The sequence below is a fragment of the Tribolium castaneum genome, chromosome 7 (genome assembly GCF_031307605.1).
Source record: "Tribolium castaneum strain GA2 chromosome 7, icTriCast1.1, whole genome shotgun sequence".
Classification (NCBI taxonomy): Eukaryota; Metazoa; Arthropoda; class Insecta; order Coleoptera; family Tenebrionidae; genus Tribolium; species Tribolium castaneum.
Window position 1 is genome coordinate 5,555,221 of NC_087400.1, and position 17,854 is coordinate 5,573,074.

Sequence of the window (17,854 nt, forward strand, 5' to 3'; positions counted from 1 at the left end):
GAAGTATTTACAGTTTCGAAGGTTCAAAATACTAATCCTAGAACTTATTTGCTACAAGATGTTTCTGGAGAAACAATACGAGGAGGTTTCTACACTGAAGAATTACAAAAAGTTAAATATCCGAATGTATATCTCGTTGAGAAAGTTTTACGAAAGAAAGGTAACCGTTTATTCGTCAAGTGGAGTGGAATGGATAAAACTCATAACTCTTGGATTAATTCATCGGATATTACATAGATAATTATTATTATTATGAATTGTTTTTTTAATAAAATAAACTATAAGGAATCGATTAAAACACTTTATTTCATCAATATTATAGGTAGTACATTAAATATCCTTAAATCTATTATAAATCCTCCATATTATTCTACCACTTATTTAATTATAAACTAATTAAATCAAGACGCCTCTTGATTTTTACCTCGCCTTTGGCGCGCGCCCGACACTGATCAAGGTTAACAAGTCTGCATACCTATGCATAAGAAGACGCACATAAATAATACATGAATACAAATATAAAAAAAAATAAAACTACAACAATGCTATTTTTAGTAACTAATTTGAATTTTTGAATTGTAGTTTTGTCTGTGGAAAGCAATTTCACATATCCACATTTTGGAGAATGTTTTTTATGCTCCATAAACGCATCATCACTTTTTTCCCATCGTGAAATTATTACTCCACAAACAAAACACTGGGTACAATCAGATATTTGAATATAAAACAATCCCGCTTTTGCTAAACTCCATGGAGATGGGTATGAATGTACCCAGTTCTTATATGATAACAGTCTTTTATCAAAACACTCGTATAAACTTTTTTCATATTGTCCATCGTCTAGACACATGATTTTTTATTTATTTATTTATTTTAAGAAACTATCACTAGCACAAAACGCACACTACTTCACACACATAAGTCTTTTTCCGATAATTTCATCCTACTCTTCGGCACCCTCGTTAACTGTAAATGAAATATACATTTCTTTAATTTCTTTTCATCCTCCATTTTACATTATGTTCACTCACCTAATATTTCATCATCCACACGTTGAAACTCAAAACAATGTGCAGATGTCGGGTTTCTAGCATCTTCTTTTCCCAAATATATTAAATATAGTGGACGTGGATCTCGTAATAACTCATCAATTTTCTCCTCAGTCAAATAATCACTTATTCTTCTCGGCAGAAACACTGCATAATTGTCCAACTCAACAAGCACTGAATTTCCGAACAGAGACTTTGTGCGTCTAATATTATGTATGCGGAATCTTGTGTTCAACTCTAGCTCACCAGCTTTTAAAATGGGCTTCTGTCCGCATCGAGCGATTCGATTCAATACATCCATGACCCAGCAGCGAATACTCTTAGACATTAACACAGATATATGCACTTTTTTATATTCTTATTTCTCGGAGGATTAAATCAGTACTGACTGCTATCAAACTTGTACTAAATTCTATATATTAACTATACCCCCACTTTTTAACCTTGAATGAAAATGCACCAATATTGTGGCCTTGAAAAAGTGAAATAATGAGAAAAAGTGAGATGAAAACATCAAAGATAAAGAGGGAATGAGTGGTCTTGAAACAGGGAGCGACTCTGCTTGCTGGTCACACTTACTTGTATCAGTAGGTTGAAATAGGTGTACATAAAAACATGTAGCTTTTTTTTACAACTTTTATTTTTTTTATACAATAATATTTACATTTTACTACAACTACTACTACTACTTAGCTAAACTTATTCTACACTATTTTAACGAAAGAACCCCGGCCCTAAAAAATTCACAATAAATTACTGTTGAAAAAGATTCAATAAAACTTACTTCTTTAATTTAAGGCATTATGATTCTTTTTACTCCTCAGGAAGTCGAGGTAGCTGGGCTCATTAAAATGATCCCAGTTCTCCTCTTCTTCTTGCACCATCACTTTACTTGAGGCCCTTTGTTTTATGACATGTTTCCTTTTACTCCTCAGGAAGTCGAGGTAGCTGGGCTCATTAAAATGATCCCAGTTCTCCTCTTCTTCTTCTTGCACCATCACTTTACTTGAGGCCCTTTGCTTTTCTTTATCGGCCCGATGGCACTTCCAAATGTGCCTTTCGAGCCGAAACCAAAGAAGAACGTGGTTTTTGTCGTATGGACAAATAATAATATCCTCTGAAAAAAAATTATTTCCAACTAAACTACTAAAAAAATATTAAACTTACCAGGAGTATTAAAAATAGAACTTTTTCTGATGGGTTCCATTTTTTAAGAATTTCTTGTTATACACTGATATACACAAGAACTGTGTTACACAACACAACACATTACCTTTTATACAGTTTGGGGTGGAAAATGAGTAAGGACAATTGCGCGATTCATCTTGAATGAGTGAGGAGTTGTTGGCCTTGCAAAAGTGGGGACCTTGACCTTGAAAACATCAAGGTCCAATAATGCCTTGGCCTTGAAGTGGTGGGGGAAGTAGAGGGGTTGGCCTTGAAAAAGTAAGAGAGAGAACGAGTGGCCTTGAAAGAAAGAGAGGGAAAATGGGCGGGGTCAAACTCAAGGTCAAGGTTGTGTTGTGTTGTCCCCCCATTCGTTATCTACTTGCGTGAATCGACAGTAATCTGCATAAATTGCTCTGTTATGCACTGCCTGTATATTTGTATTAATTAGAGCTGTAAAGTAATTACGGAAATCCATAAATCGATGGTAAAGCCATTTCATTTAAATCTTAATTAGATATGGGAAACAAGAGCACTTAAATAGATAACTGTCATTTCAGTAACAATATAACTGTTTACTCAAGGAATGGCGTTTTCAAATCTTTTGTGTCTCACATACACATACCTAAAGGTTATAAGACAATCCCCAACAAAACATTACAATTTAACAATATATCAGATAGTGATTGTTTCGATTTGTTTCCAATGATTTTTTTATGACAATTTCTCGTACACATAATTATCAGTGAATCTATAGAAGAATATATTATTTATTTACGATTTGTTGTCAGTTGTGACTGATTCACTATTTCCTGAAAAGAAAAAAAACAGTTCATTTATCATTACAGCAAAACACATATTTTTAGTATCATCGTACTCTAGGATTTATGTTCTCATAGATCCGATAAACAAACCAAACAAAACCTAAATTAATAAATTAATTGTAGTATTTACTGAATTGCTAGAAAGTTTTGCCAAATATTCGCTGATGAATTTTTGTTTGTTAAAAAATTTTCAATTAATTAAAATTTCATCATCTGCAAAAAAATCTGCGCTAAAAAATTGTGAAAAACTGGCGATTAAAAGGGAAAAATTTTGAGTACCCAGTATCTCACAGCCGTTACAAAAGTTGATATAATAATATACATTGTTACTTGGTTGAATGAATACGTTTTCAATTAACGTTTAAGTTACGTTGTTTAAAAACCATCTGCAGTCTTAAGGGTGTCATTCTTTTTGATCGTGACTGTAGATTTAATGGTTTTTTTTTAACGCTACAACGGTTGCTACAACGTTAGACGTTAAAATTTACAACGTTGTTATTTGGTTGTATGATTACGTTTTTTTTAACGTTTATATTACGTAGTTTAAACACAACCTCTATTCTCTTTACCAATTTTTAACGTTTAAAGTTTGTCTTAACTTAAATTTGTACTTACGTAGAAAACGTAAAAAAACTTTAACGTTATTAGGAATCGTATTACTAAGGTTTGTTTTAAACGTATAATCAACGTTTAAAAAAATTAAATTTGGTTTTTATGGCACTCTCTACCGTCAAAGTAAGCTTTTAATTCAACGCTACATTAATGTCGTAAAACAAAATATTAATAATAATTACCATTTTTGACAATCAAAAAATAAGAACTGATAAACTGATAAAAAAATTGAAAAACCAGTTAAAAACAGCCTTTTTAAATATTATCGACTTAACTTTTAGGAAAATAGAAAAAAGCACATTGCTAGTATTATACAATACCACATTTAAAATTTTATTTAAAAAATAACGTGTTTTAAAATATTTATAATAACTGTGAGAAAGGCAAGTTATTTAAAATAATATTTTAGATGTTAAGTTAACCGTTGCATATTTATAATAGAATAACATTATCTGAATAAAAACAGCCCTTTTAAAACTTTGCTTGTTGACGTTGATTACCGGTTTTATATTTTCTGTAATTATACGTTATATTCTTGCTTTACTAAATCGTTTTAAATACTACTAAAAAACAACGTTAATGTTTCACGTTATTTCAAAAAACAACTATCCTTTCACTGTATTCTCTCGAATCATGGACAGTTTTTTGTTTGAAAATCTTAACAGATTTTCTTAAATTTAGAATTTGTGTTTATATTGTTGTAATGTGTTACAGAAATAACAGATTTTACTTTATGTTTCTGGTTGGGTTTCAAAAATAATGTTGAAATTAGAATGCCAGCACTGTTCCATTTAATGACACGTCACAGCGCCCCACCACTAAACCTGATAAAACAGAAATCGTGATGTTTATAACTTGAACTAGAATAAAATATTTTTGTATTGCATTTTATGGCCGTTTTATGACCGTTGTCTCAGTGTGGAGCATTTAGATTCGGGTAAAGCGAGTGGATTAGAGAGAAAATATTTAAATAATGTCTCACGTTACTGCCTTAATTAATCCCGATATAAAATTAATTTTCCCCCCGAAATAAAAAGTCCCGGTCGTTAATCCGTGTTGTTCATTATCGTGTCGCTTTGTGTGGTTGTAATAGCAATGATGATGTGAAACTTTCTGGAAGCTTATCGAAATTGAGAGCAAATCTGTTGATAGAGTCAACAAGTACTTTTAAGACCTGCGCCAACATCAAAGACGTCGCCCCATGAAAGGGAGAGCTGCACTTAATGCCTACACAGGCTCATCTCTCCAGATAAAGCGTCATTAATCCTCGCATTCTTTATTATTTCACTGTCGTTGGCTTTTTTCCCGCCATATTATCTTTTATGTTCTAATTGCGACGGTTGCCTCAAAGGCCTCCTCGGCTAGTTTACATTCAGTTCTCGTTCGCTAATTGCTGCTATGGTAATGACTGAACCCTAACTTATGCAAACTTTAAAGGGGGCGGCGAAAGTTCCGACACGTTTAAAATAAAGCTGTGAATGAGTTCAAGAGGTAGATTTTCGTGTAAAGGTTATTAGAAAGCCAATTCAGCGCCAGCAAGTGATTAGGAAACTTTCAAATTAAACACATTTTAAATATTCACGTCAAGACGATACTTTTACTTTTCTTACGCGGGCTCTGATCCACTCAATAATTCAATAACAGACGTCGGGACCGGAATCGATAAAGCGACAACAATTCATTAAATACTAACTTAATCGGCGGCTTGAGCCAAACTTAAGACAAGCACAAAAAACGGGCGCACTATCCCGGCGCATCCACCATTTTTACATAATGTTAATTTTAAATTATATTTCATTATCTCATATTCTGCATATTAAAAAAGTTGTTTTCATATTTAAATGTGGATGAAGTTGCAATTTGCACTCACGCATAACCGATTTAGTAACAATTAAAAAAATACAAACTTAATCGTTAACTTGAGTCAACCCTAGCCAAGGCCCAAAAAAACGCACTGTCAAAATATTTCAAAATATATTTCATTATTTCATATTCTGCTTATCAAAAAAGTTATTTTTTTATTTAAATGTGATTGAAATTGTAGATTGCATTCACAATAGATGTAACAACAATTTAAAAAACTTAGCTAGAAAAAAAATACGCATTGTCGTCCCGGCGCATCCACCATTTATACACAATTTTTATTTTAAAATGGATTTCATTTTCTCATTTTCCGTTTATCAAAAAAGTTATTTTCATATTTGAATGTGAATGAAATTGCAGTTTGCACTCACTCACAACCGATAAAACAATTTTAAAAAATACTAATTTAATTGTCGATTTGAGCCAAGCTTAACTCAACCACAAAAAAGACGCACTATCCCGGCGCATCCACCATTTTCACATAATTTTTATTTCAAAATATATTTCATTATCTCACATTCTGTTTATTAAAAGAGTTATTTTCATATTTAAATGTAAATGAAATTGCAATTTGCACTCACTCATAACAGATATAGTAACAATAAAAAAAATACAAACTTAACTATCGACTTGAGCCAAGCTTAACCCAAGCACAAAAAATACGCACTGACCCGGCGCATCCACCATTTATTCACAATTTTTATTTCAAAGTGGATTTCATTTTCTCATTTTCTGTTTATCAAAAAAGTTATTTTCATATTTGAATGTGAATGAAATTGCAGTTTGCACTCACTCACAACCGATAAAACAATTTTAAGAAATACTAATTTAATTGTCGACTTGAGCCAAGATTAACTCAGGCACAAAAAAAAGCCCTGTCCCGGCGCATCCACCATTTTTAAATAATTTTAATTTTAAAATATATTTCATTATTTCATATTCTGTTTATTAAAAGAGTTATTTTCATATTTAAATGTGAATGAAATTGCAATTTGCACTCACTCACAACAGATACGGTAACAATTTATAAAATATATATTTTTTAAATCTTCAACAAATCAGCACAAACTAAAATATGAATATAAAAATCGTTAATTTTTTTTGAGAGCGATTAGAAATTAGTTATCTGGCCCAATTTTTCGACATTCGTAGCTAAAATAGTGGAAGTAAAACACTTTGTTTCACTTCGCCCTCTCTTTGTCTCAAGTCTTAATCGGAAATTTATTATAAAGCCGTCCCCTGGTACAAAAATGCTTCGCTCCTTCTAATCCAATTTGTTGCCACCAAGCATCGTGTGAATGCGAAAAACGAGCTAATTAGTCCAGGTAAGCTACCTAATTGGCAAAATTCAATTTAAAGAACTCGTGCAAATAGAATTTTCGCAAATTCACACTTCCCAAGCGGTTAAGCTCGATGCAATTCTTAATGACCAATTAACTTAATGAGTTTTAATACGACGCAACAAACATTTTTATCGGATTAATTCCACTTTTGTATTTCGACAGTGAAAGAAGTAAGTTGGCACAATAGCAACGTTCTATCTTAGCTATTAGCATTTTTCATTTCGTTTAATTTTAATTGCGACAAGTTATTAGAATATCTTTCGAGGTGGAGGAATTCCGAGCTATTTCCTTCAAGTGGAAATAATTATCGGTGAATGGACTCAGAGTCGAGGATTTCTGCAGAGAATTACTTCCGAATTTGAGAGACTTGTATTGTCGAAAGCACAAATAATGCAATTGATAATTAATCCGAGAAAGCACTTTTGACAGGTCTTGATACAGGGCAAGCTTTGCATGCTTCACAAAAAGCCGAGGAGGTATAACTACTTCAAAGCTCAACTGTTAAACAAGTAGTACGTTTCTGCATTGTATGAGAATACTCTCCAAGTAATGCTACGCAAAACTAGATGCAATAAAGCGATGAACTTGAAAGCTCTCGAAATTAATAAAATTTCTGTTGCCTTACAAAGGGCAAAATTCAATAAACCACTCGATAAAACTCGAAATCGGCCGGCGATTTCCAAATTGTCAATTTTTTTTAAAAAAGCAATAATAGCAGGGTAAGTATACATAATTTCATTGAAATGCTCCGAAAAATTCACCTGTATAAACCATTTAAAATTAGAAGCAATAATTTTCGAGTTTTGTGCCTTTGCTCCCGGAACTTGAACTCGGAGCGGCTCCAGGTTTTGGCCGATCAATAAATAATGTTTAAATCCGATTAAAAAGTTTATTTTGCAATATTTGTTACAGAAAAACAGAAATAACTACATATTTGCAATTTTTATTTCTTTGTTTGAAAGCCGATTACGGCGAAACTATAGTGCTAATACATACAACTAACTAATACAACTGTGCAGTTTCAAAAGTTTTAAGTTTAAAAAGAACACCAAAAACTGTTTGCAATTTTGACCCTTTTTACAATTTTGAAGCCGATTACGGAGAAACTAAGGAGCTGACAACACAAATGTTTCACACCATCGTAATCGACGTAAAAGTTTCTGCAAGTTTAATGCATATTTTGTAAAAAAACAGTGTTTAAACGTCGAACAGGAAAAAACTTGAAGAACAGTGTGAAATAATTCAGCACCAACGTAATCGGCGTGATAGTCTTCCCTTTTTTTCCAATTTGCAAACTACTAGGTACAAGTTAATTTTTAAAGAAAATTTGAATATTTTTAAGTACGAAGACCGATGGGGAACCTTTAATTGTCCGTTGTGAAGAGGTGTCCATTAAGAGAGGTTTCACTCGACCAATACCGAGAAAAACCAGAAAACGTGTAACTGTGTTTAAGAGATTATCAATAATATTTTCTGTTATCCATTTTTGTTGATATGAACATGGTATAAGCCCCAAAACAAAAATCTTTTTTTATTAGACCGTAAAGACAAAAAATCTAACTTCCAAATGCCGATTACGGCGAGACTAAAGCTAAAAGTTTGATCAAAAATTACTACAGATTGAAGAATTAACCAAAGAATACGTCTGAGCAAATAATTTTGATCTTGGACTGTTAGTTTTCGAGTTAAAATTACAAGCATCTGGCTTATAATTGCCAAGAAATGTATTAGGTGTTTACATGTTCGTATTTATGGATTAGACGCTTTGGCCTGTCTTTAAGTCACTTAGCGCGGCATAAATCACTTGTCTTTGTCCTGCGAACACCTTTCCGGTGCTCGTTGGGCAAAAAGTGTCTGTGTTTTGCCGGTAGAATGATTAATTCGCATCGGAATAATAAATTGTTTAGAGAGTGTCGAAACAGCTCCGCGTTCTCCCGAATTTCTCGGCACGTTGTCTGGCTCTGATCCCGATGCCGATTCGGGCGATGCAACCGTTGGGGCAATAAGTTATGGCACCGGTATAATCTAATAAATTTTCCTATAAATCACTTGAAAGTGAAATATCCAAGAGATTTAGAGTAACACTCATAACCCCAAAACAAATTTGCAACACAATGTACAGACGATAAATTTGTCCGACTGACGAGGAGTTTGCTAGCAGACATTTTAATTACAGTCGCCCCCTCCGGCGAGGCGGTTCCTGCAACTTACACCTGGTTCCTGCAGAGAAGAACGACGCCGCGCTCGTTTGTCACTACTTTATTCCCACTAACCTCACAAACTTGAATTAAAACAACGCAAGCGTAATTACTTCATTTTACTAAATTAGAAATGGGTTTTGTGACGACGAATCGCAAAGACGTGACTGCTACCACCATAACACACCCAACAACAAATTCAGAGCCTCCTAATTGGGTTAACACAAGCTTTAAATTAATAAACAAGACCTCAGAGGCTTACCGGACGCGGAACTGGGAAACTGGCAACCAGACGACTTACCTGGAACAAAATAAATACATTTCAATTTATTCTATTCCGCACCCAACATCGAGCAAAAAAATATACAAATAACGCCCTTATAAAAGCAAAAATGTCCTCCTGGAATAGAAAAACTATCTTTAAAAAAGCTTTCTTAATAAACATTTTTATGTTTTTTTTATTTTTTTCTGCTTAATTGCTTGGTTGTACCCTAAGAAACGCACCAATTTTGAGCCGAAATAATAAATTTGTTTAATATTATTGCATTGCCTTGGATATTACGTATGTGTGCAAGATTTCAGTTCGTTCGGACAACTCTCAAAATTGATTCGCAAAATATGAAACAGACCGACAACAAACCGTGACTGGTGTCTGGTAAATGAGCTACTTCCGTGCTGCACCTAATCGTTAATAATTCGTTGCTAATCGCAAATAAGATTTGAAAAGGTCTAAGTAAAGTTCATAGCGAATTTGAAGTTCTTATTGGTTTTGGAACTGTAATCCCGGCTTAATTCCTTTCGAATGCACGGCTTAGGAAGCCCAGCAAGTTATAACTTTAATTAAAGTCCAGATTGATAGTAAAAAATGAGTAGGTTATTAAAATATGTGAGTTAATGGTATTTTTTGGTGTGGTGTTTGATTAAGTCGGAGAGAAGAGAAATGTTGGCGTCCCTCTGGCATTTGTGCGAATTTTAACGTTAGGGTAGAATGCGAGGCAGAGAGGCCAACAATAAATCCATCAAACTCGAATTCAATATGACCTCATCCAAGTTGCTGGATATTAATATCGATATTGCGAAATTATATTAGGTAGGGACTTGAGCTCTAATACATCATCGTTCTTTGACCGACTTGAGGTTCGACATCAGAATCTATCTAATCCTAGATCAAGGGAATGGTTTAATCCTCCGAGCAAGTTTCCCTTCTGGATGGGTTAATTCGGTTTCTGTAATACCGAGCGAACCAAGCACGGTCACAATGGCCGTAATCCCAGCGGATCTGGCGAAACAAACTAAAAACCGTCATTTTGTCGAACAACTTCGTTCACAAAACTTTCCAAGGGTCAAATCGTGACAAATATAGCTAACATGTTACATTTCCAAATCCACTCTGCCAAATTAACTTACTTTATGGACGAAATCGGCCGGAATAAACAAACCGATGAAAAAATGCCAAACCACACAAGCAAATTCCATTTTTAAATTAGCTAAATCAAATTCGCGTTACACGTAATACCCGCAGATTGAATTTTTATTACGAAAAAATTCAAATTTCAACCGATACAAACTCTGTCATCATTTATATTCACTCATCTAACATTAGGTGTAATCCAGCTTTCCAACGGGTTAATGTAATGAAAATTCAATTTGTAATTAAATCTGCATTACCATGTGAATTGCTCAAATCGGTCATGAAATTTTAGGTGTCAGCATGAAAATAATGATACAAATCCGAAACAGAAGGAAAAACGACGCGTCAACAGTGTACCACCGATGTTTTCCACAGGGATTACTCAAAAACCGATGTTAGTGGGACGAGAAAAATATTTCGGTGGGAAAATGCCAAAATCGAATTTAACCCACATTGTTTTTAGGGTAATTGAGGATCTGGACAAAAATAATTTGCATTTTTTCTACCGTCGCGGTGCATTTTCAACGATTTTTCTTTTTTACAGACCTAAAATCGAAATAGTATATTACATGACGAGAGTTGGAAGTAACATATTACGTACGAGTGAAGAAAGTTGCACACGAGCCGCTAGGCGAGTGCAGTAATTCCACGAGTACGTAAGTGACTTACAATTCGAGTTGTGTACTATATTTTTTCTACGACCATCGCAGCACTTCGCAGCATCAAATACATGTCCAAAAGACTTGAAATAGGCTAACACATTTTCCGAAAAAAACTGAACATTTTTTTTAAACGCCAAACCAATAATTTACTGCAAAAAACTTCGTAACGCACTTTGAGTTTTTTCGGGAGAAGATTTACTGCGGTATTTTCTACTAATTGTCAAATTTCTGGTTGAGTTTCCACAATTTCTTATGTATAGTCACTTTCACTCATTTTAACAATGAATAAATTATTTATTAATAGTAATTAAACCAAAATAACGTCAATGTAACGCCTCGTGCATTCAACAATGATAACAGATAATCAAATTAATTACAATTTTTAAAAAACATTCTTAATAAATGTTTGGTTTTTTTATTTTTTTTTCTGTTTAATTTATGTTGTGTTGGTTGTACCCTAATAAACAAAGAGCCGAATTATTAAATTTGTTTAATAACTATAATTTTAGCAAAAATTATCGTATTGCCTTGGATATTACGTATGTATGCAAGATTTCAGTTCGTTCGGACAAGTCTCATATTGGATTCGCAAAATATGAAAGAGACAGACAACAAACCGTGGCGAGAGTTGTAAGTAACATATTACGTACGAGTGGAGAAAGTTGCACACGAGCCGCTAGGCGAGTGCAGTAATTCCACGAGTACGTAAGTGACTTACAATTCGAGTTGTGTACTATATTTTTTCTACGACCATCCAATATTAAAGTTAAATTTCAATACTAAAACACTTCGCAGCATCAAATACATGACCAAAAAACAAGAAAATTTAAATTGCTTGCTCATTTTGCCAAAATAGGCTAACACATTTTCCGAAAAAAACTGAACATTTTTTTTAGACGCCAAACCAAAAATTTACTGCAAAAAAATTCGTAACGGACTTTGAGTTTTTCCGGGAGAAGATTTACTGCGGTATTTTCTACTAATTGCCAAATTTCTGGCCGAGTTTCCACAATTTCTTATGTATAGTCACTTTCACTCATTTTAACAATGAATAAATTATTTATTAATAGTAATTAAACCAAAATAACGCCAATGTAACGCCTTGTGCATTCAACAATGATAACAGATAATCAAATTAATTACAATTTTTAAAAAAACATTTTTAATATATGTTTTTTTTTTATTTTCTGTTTAATTTATGTTGTGTTGGTTGTACCCTAATAAACAAAGAGCCGGAATATTAAATTTGTTTAATAACTATAATTTTAGCAAAACATTATCGCATTGCCTTGGATATTACGTATGTATGCAAGATTTCAGTTCGTTCGGACAAGTCTCAAATTTGAGAAATTTACTGCTAGGGTAGTAGAAAAAATCTATTATTTAGCATTATGGCACTTTACGCTGAACGTCTAAACCCTTTTATAGTTATATTATAATAAACTAGATTAAAAATTACACACTATGATGTAACATAGCCGAGGATCCTACGCTCAAATAAATATTTTTTCGCTCTGCTGGTTGCTCCTCTTAAATTATTTTTGGTTTATTTAAGCAAAACTAAAACACTAGCAACAATTTACATAGATCGTGACATGAGCAAATAATTAGAAAAATGTAGAGACCAAAATTGTGTTAGAAAAATTTTTATTGCACACCTTTTATCGTAACGAATTTAGCAAACTAGAAATTAATAATTGTGAGTTGGCACTAAGTTTTCGTTCGTATAAGCCAATATTGGAGAACAGCATCGCCCTTAAATCTCAATTATCTCCTCAGCACAGTTTATTATTTTAATAACCCTCGATCAGGTGTATGCAGCCGCCTTTCGTCTCTTTTCCCAAAGTGTTAAATTTTAATTCTCGCCGACCATTTACACCGAAATTGGTTTCCGTAATTTGAACAGATAAATGTTAATGTCTACCACGCCATTACAATAGCACACTATGCCCGGGAAATGGGTTAGCGAGAGCGCAGAAATTTGATTTAGCGGCTCTCTGCTCATATTCTCTGTGATATTGGAGAAGAGCGGCGGCGGCGGCGGCGGAGGCGGCGGGGACAACAGGCCTGAATTTTAATTAGTACTTAATTCGGCCTAAGATCGAACTCGTCGAAGGAACTAAATTGCCAGAGGTGGTGGAGATTTACGACGATCAAGACCACACACATGTTTAGGGGAGCCTCCAGTTGGGACAACAAGTTGGGAAAGTTGGGCTCGATTCATCACGACGACTACTACCGCAGATAATTTATTATAATTTCGGCCTAATCGCGCCATACGCGACCCTTCGCAGGAAACCTCAAGGGGGCGGTCGAAAGCGAAGGAAGTGCTAACCGATAATGGGCAATACAGTACGGGGACGATAACGATAACGAGAAAAGTAACAACTACACACAAAAAAGCCAGAAGTTTGTGACTAACACTACCAAATTTAATAGAACGAAATAAAAACATTTTCCTTAAGTCATTTATTATAAAGTACCTTCTCAAAGTTAATAATCGCTAAAATTAGTTTCTTTCTTATTTCAATTCTATGTAATTTTTACATAGAATTACATGTAGTTTTTAACGTTGGCTTTATTTATTCCAAATGTATTTTTTAAGACAACAATATACTATATCTTTATTGGCATAGACTTTGATATTATCAAGACGAGCCTTACACTATCTAAAATAAAAAAAATGCTGGATCTGATATGTCTTTATACTTTGAAAAATATTTTCATCATTTCAATTACTATCAGAAAATCCTTAAATTTATTCTATTGCCAATTTCTTAAAACAAAAACTTGTGGACAAAATATCTCAAGGTCTACGCAATCGCTCCTAATTTTTTTAATTATTACCACATGTTGTATCATGAGATCGAAAATATACTAATTATAGCAAGCTGTGCCTGCTTTATTTAACACGGTTTTTTGAGATTAATAAAGTAGTGCAAACTGAGGGAAAAAATGTATTCTAATTAAATATTACGATTCAATACATTATTATTTGACTCCTCAGCTTGAATAATTGTTACAATCTGCGTTCTCGTCTAAGTTAATGAACTGATAAAGTCTATTCTAATTATAAATTCAACTGATGACATCGTATTTTTAAAAGGCAAGAATTTAATATAAAAAATACATTTTCAGATTTTACTTAAAAAGTACCCTAAAAACTTTAGAGCATGTTAAATAGAAGCAGAAAATAAGTAAATCAGATAAAAAACTATAACAAAAAATTTGGTGGCCATAACATACGTTGCACTTTTCTATTCACAGTCATACAATTTCGATCATTGATAGGAAACTTGTTTCAATGACAAACCACCTGTTGTCTCAAACTCTAAAAATAATGTTAATAAAAAATAGAAAAGAAAAAACCATTTAAAAAAATAATAAATCATTAATATTAAAAAATGCCAAAGAAATAGTAGTTGCAATAAATCCAGCAAATAATAAATCAAGTCTTTTAATTTAAATTTTAGTTGAAGAAATAGCTAAAACATTAGCTAAATTAGTGTTTCTATCTAGTGGCAATTAAGTTTTTAAATCAATTGACGATAATTTTCTGTTAAATTTAATTTTATTAAATGTTAAAGACAAATGTGACAAAATTGGTGGATGCGCCGGGAAAATTAATAATTAAATTTTAATAAAAGCAAGTATTTTACCTTTCTTAAAAAAGCAATGACTTTACTTCTATTAAAACCTTCAACCTTAATAAAACCTTCAATATTAATATTCATGTCAAAACATTCTTTTAAACAAATTTAAATGTTTTACTATATTTAATTTCTTGGTTTCGTGCATTTACGATTTCAAGACTGGTATAAGCTGAAATCTATTTTTAAAGGGGAGAAATTTAACATAGAAAAAATACACAAATAACAGATTTTGTTTAAAAAAATGTTCGAAAAACTTCAAAGCAAGTTAAATAAAGAACAAATGACAATTAAAGCAAGTACAGTTATCAAAAAATTGGTTCTCACAATATTTTCTAAAGTAAAAAATCAATTTCCTATTCGCAATTTCAGAAATCGATAAGAAACTTGTTTCAATGACAAAACCACCTGTTGTCTCATTTACTAAAAATAAGTTTGATACAAAAGGTCGTCTAAAATAGGGAAGAAAAACAATTTGAAAAAAGCAATAATTATTAATAATAGTGAAATTGTCTTGAGAAAGCAAATAATAAAACAAGTGTTTTAAACAAAAACAGTTTTACGAAAAAGCATTTACTTTAATTGAAGAAATTCGTAAAGCAAGTTTTTAATAAATTATGAACTGCTTTAGTGCTTTTAGAACGAACGTTTAAGCTTTTAAGACCAGTTGACATCAACTTTCTTGAAATAAATAAAACGAAAAGTTAAATGTTTAATGACAAAGGTGGCAAATAAAGCAATTGCTGCTTTGTGTAGTATAACAAAATTGGTGGATGCGCCGGGCAAGTCTACATATCATAAATCAAAATTTAATTACTACAAGTTACAAAATGTAAAAAAATCTTGGTTACGACTCCTCACTTATCGAGTAAAAATTCACAAGTTTTCCTTTCAAACGCATAACATTAAAAGTTATACTCGTACATCAGTTCCTGAATAAAAAACGCGCTTCGCTTCATATTTTAGCAAATTTAAATTTTTAAGATGCTTTAAAAGTCTGCTTCCAGTAACAAGGGACGCGATGAGTCATTTCGCGTCTGCTTTTCCTCTCTTTTGAGCTCAACCCAGGGGAATAAGCCGCCTTGTCAGCCAAGCAGTTGAGGTTTTTTAGATTTTAATCGAGCATTTGTCATTTTCACCTTCACTAATTAAACATTCAGCGAGTAATTTAGCTTAATTGGCCGCAATTTCGTGGATTTTCTCCGGTTGGGAGTGAGAATGGTAACAGAAAGTTGTTTTTTTCTGTTTCCATTGGGATGGGGGTGTTTGTACCTGAGTTCGCCAAGCACATAGAAGCCCCGGAACGACGATGTTGAGATACAACGCGTGGAGACGCTCCGGAATCGCTCCGGAACAACGCAATGGACACGCGTGGAGCAGCTGAAGGACTAGCAACAGGCGGTATCGTGTTAGACGTCCTCGCAGGGAGGAGTCGTGCTCGAATGACGTCACGCGCGCTGGAGGCGGTGCACTTCGGCGCATTCGGAGCGCTTGGTGGCGTTGTTATGGCGACGACGCCCGCCCGCGCCTAGACGCCGTGCGTGGACGGCGTCGTCAGTGGTAACCTGGGAAAGAACGTCCCGACGCGATGGCCTTGGAACGCACAGGTGGGAAACGAACAGAGCTGGATGGAAAACGAGGCCAAAGCAACAACAAACCGACCGGCAAAAGTTGTTGCGGGGAGTTTAAGGTCAGACTGGATAGGTGATAGATGAGATGCAGGAGACAGATAGCAAAAAGTGGAAATTGTGAATGGAAAAGGCAGCGAAATGATATGTTTGGCGAAACAGTGGGGGTTCTAGTTTTAGCAGAGGAAATGAGGAAACGTTTGATCTCGGCTCTGATAACGACTGACTACTAATAGCATCTATAATTTAATATAATATTAAACCAAAACTTAGTAAAACAAATGTATTCTTTTTTTATTGTATAAGTCACATTAATTTGCACTGTATATTACACATATAACCGCTCATTCAGCATAACTCAAGTTGATAATGTTAAAGTCCCATAATGTTAAAATCCACTTTAATTATTACAATAATAAACACAAGAAAAAAATTTCTCCAAAATATAATTCACCACACATTTGTGAAGGTAATGTAAGTATAGTAATAAGATATTTTTTTGTTATGTTAGTATAAATGAAATACTATATGAATGTTTAAAATAATAAGAAAATCTTTTAAATAACCTAAAATAAAATTCTTAAGTTCTTCTCGAAAATAGCAGTTTATTTCTTCAAACCACCTATTTTTCTTATTTCAAAACATTTTGTTAAAATACAACTTAGGAGTACAACTGCAGTGGTAAACTTTCGCCAAAATTTTCAAAATTTTGTCAAGTTACCAATCTAATAAAAGTCTCAATTAAGTTATTAAGTGATTCAGTTTTTGTTGAACCATCATTTTGATGAAACAAAATAAAACAAAACATAATATAAACATACATTAATAAGAAACAAATAATAATTTTATATCAGAACAGAAATCCCCGTTTGCTATTAAATTTTCTAATTTTTTTATTTGAAAAATTTTGTCAAAACAAGTTAAATACTAGTTAGGAGTACAACTGCAGTGGTAAATTTTCGCTAAACATTTTGAAATTTTGTCAAGTTACCAATCTAATAAAAATCTCATTTTAATTATTAATTAATTTAGTTATTGTTGAACCACAATTTTGATAAAATAAAACAAAACATAATATAAACATACAATAATGAGAAATAAAGAATTTATTATTAGAGACTAATAACTACAAAGAAATCCGCGTTTGTTATTGAATACTTTATATTATTTTTCACGCATGTGATTTTTTAAGAATTTTTTAACCGAGTCACCTTTTATTCATTTCTTGTTTTCAAGCGTTTGGTTTTTATTTTCTTACGCAATTCTGAGTGACTTAGCTCACTTATTTCAAGAAATTAATTCATTTGCCGTAAACGACATTGAAAAGTGAAAATACAGATATAGTAAGCAGCTCAGATATTTATTCACAAAAAGTCTCAATTTCAATTTCTCTGAAAAAAATCTGAAAACCATCAGAAAGTGCCGCAAACTTAAATTTATCTACTTG

General features: G+C 33.0%; 1 protein-coding gene and 1 long non-coding RNA gene across 8 annotated transcripts in view; both read right to left on the reverse strand.

The window, feature by feature from the left end:
- The window catches only part of bru3 (bruno 3), a 456,798-nt gene that overhangs the window by 197,688 nt on the left and 241,256 nt on the right, over window positions 1–17,854 (reverse strand). The window contains exon 1 of one of the 7 annotated variants that reach the window (XM_015984040.2): window positions 16,052–16,191. The exons of the other annotated variants lie outside the window; for them this stretch is intronic. The gene's annotated coding sequence lies outside the window, so the exon portion shown is untranslated. Of the gene's footprint in view, window positions 1–16,051; window positions 16,192–17,854 lie in introns of those variants that run through there. 7 annotated transcript variants of the gene reach the window in all.
- On the reverse strand, window positions 289–2,596 carry LOC135266690 (uncharacterized). The gene is made up of 4 exons (XR_010334831.1): window positions 2,217–2,596; window positions 1,834–2,166; window positions 1,032–1,783; window positions 289–966 (listed from the first exon to the last, which is right to left on the reverse strand). It is a non-coding gene; the product is annotated as an uncharacterized LOC135266690 (long non-coding RNA).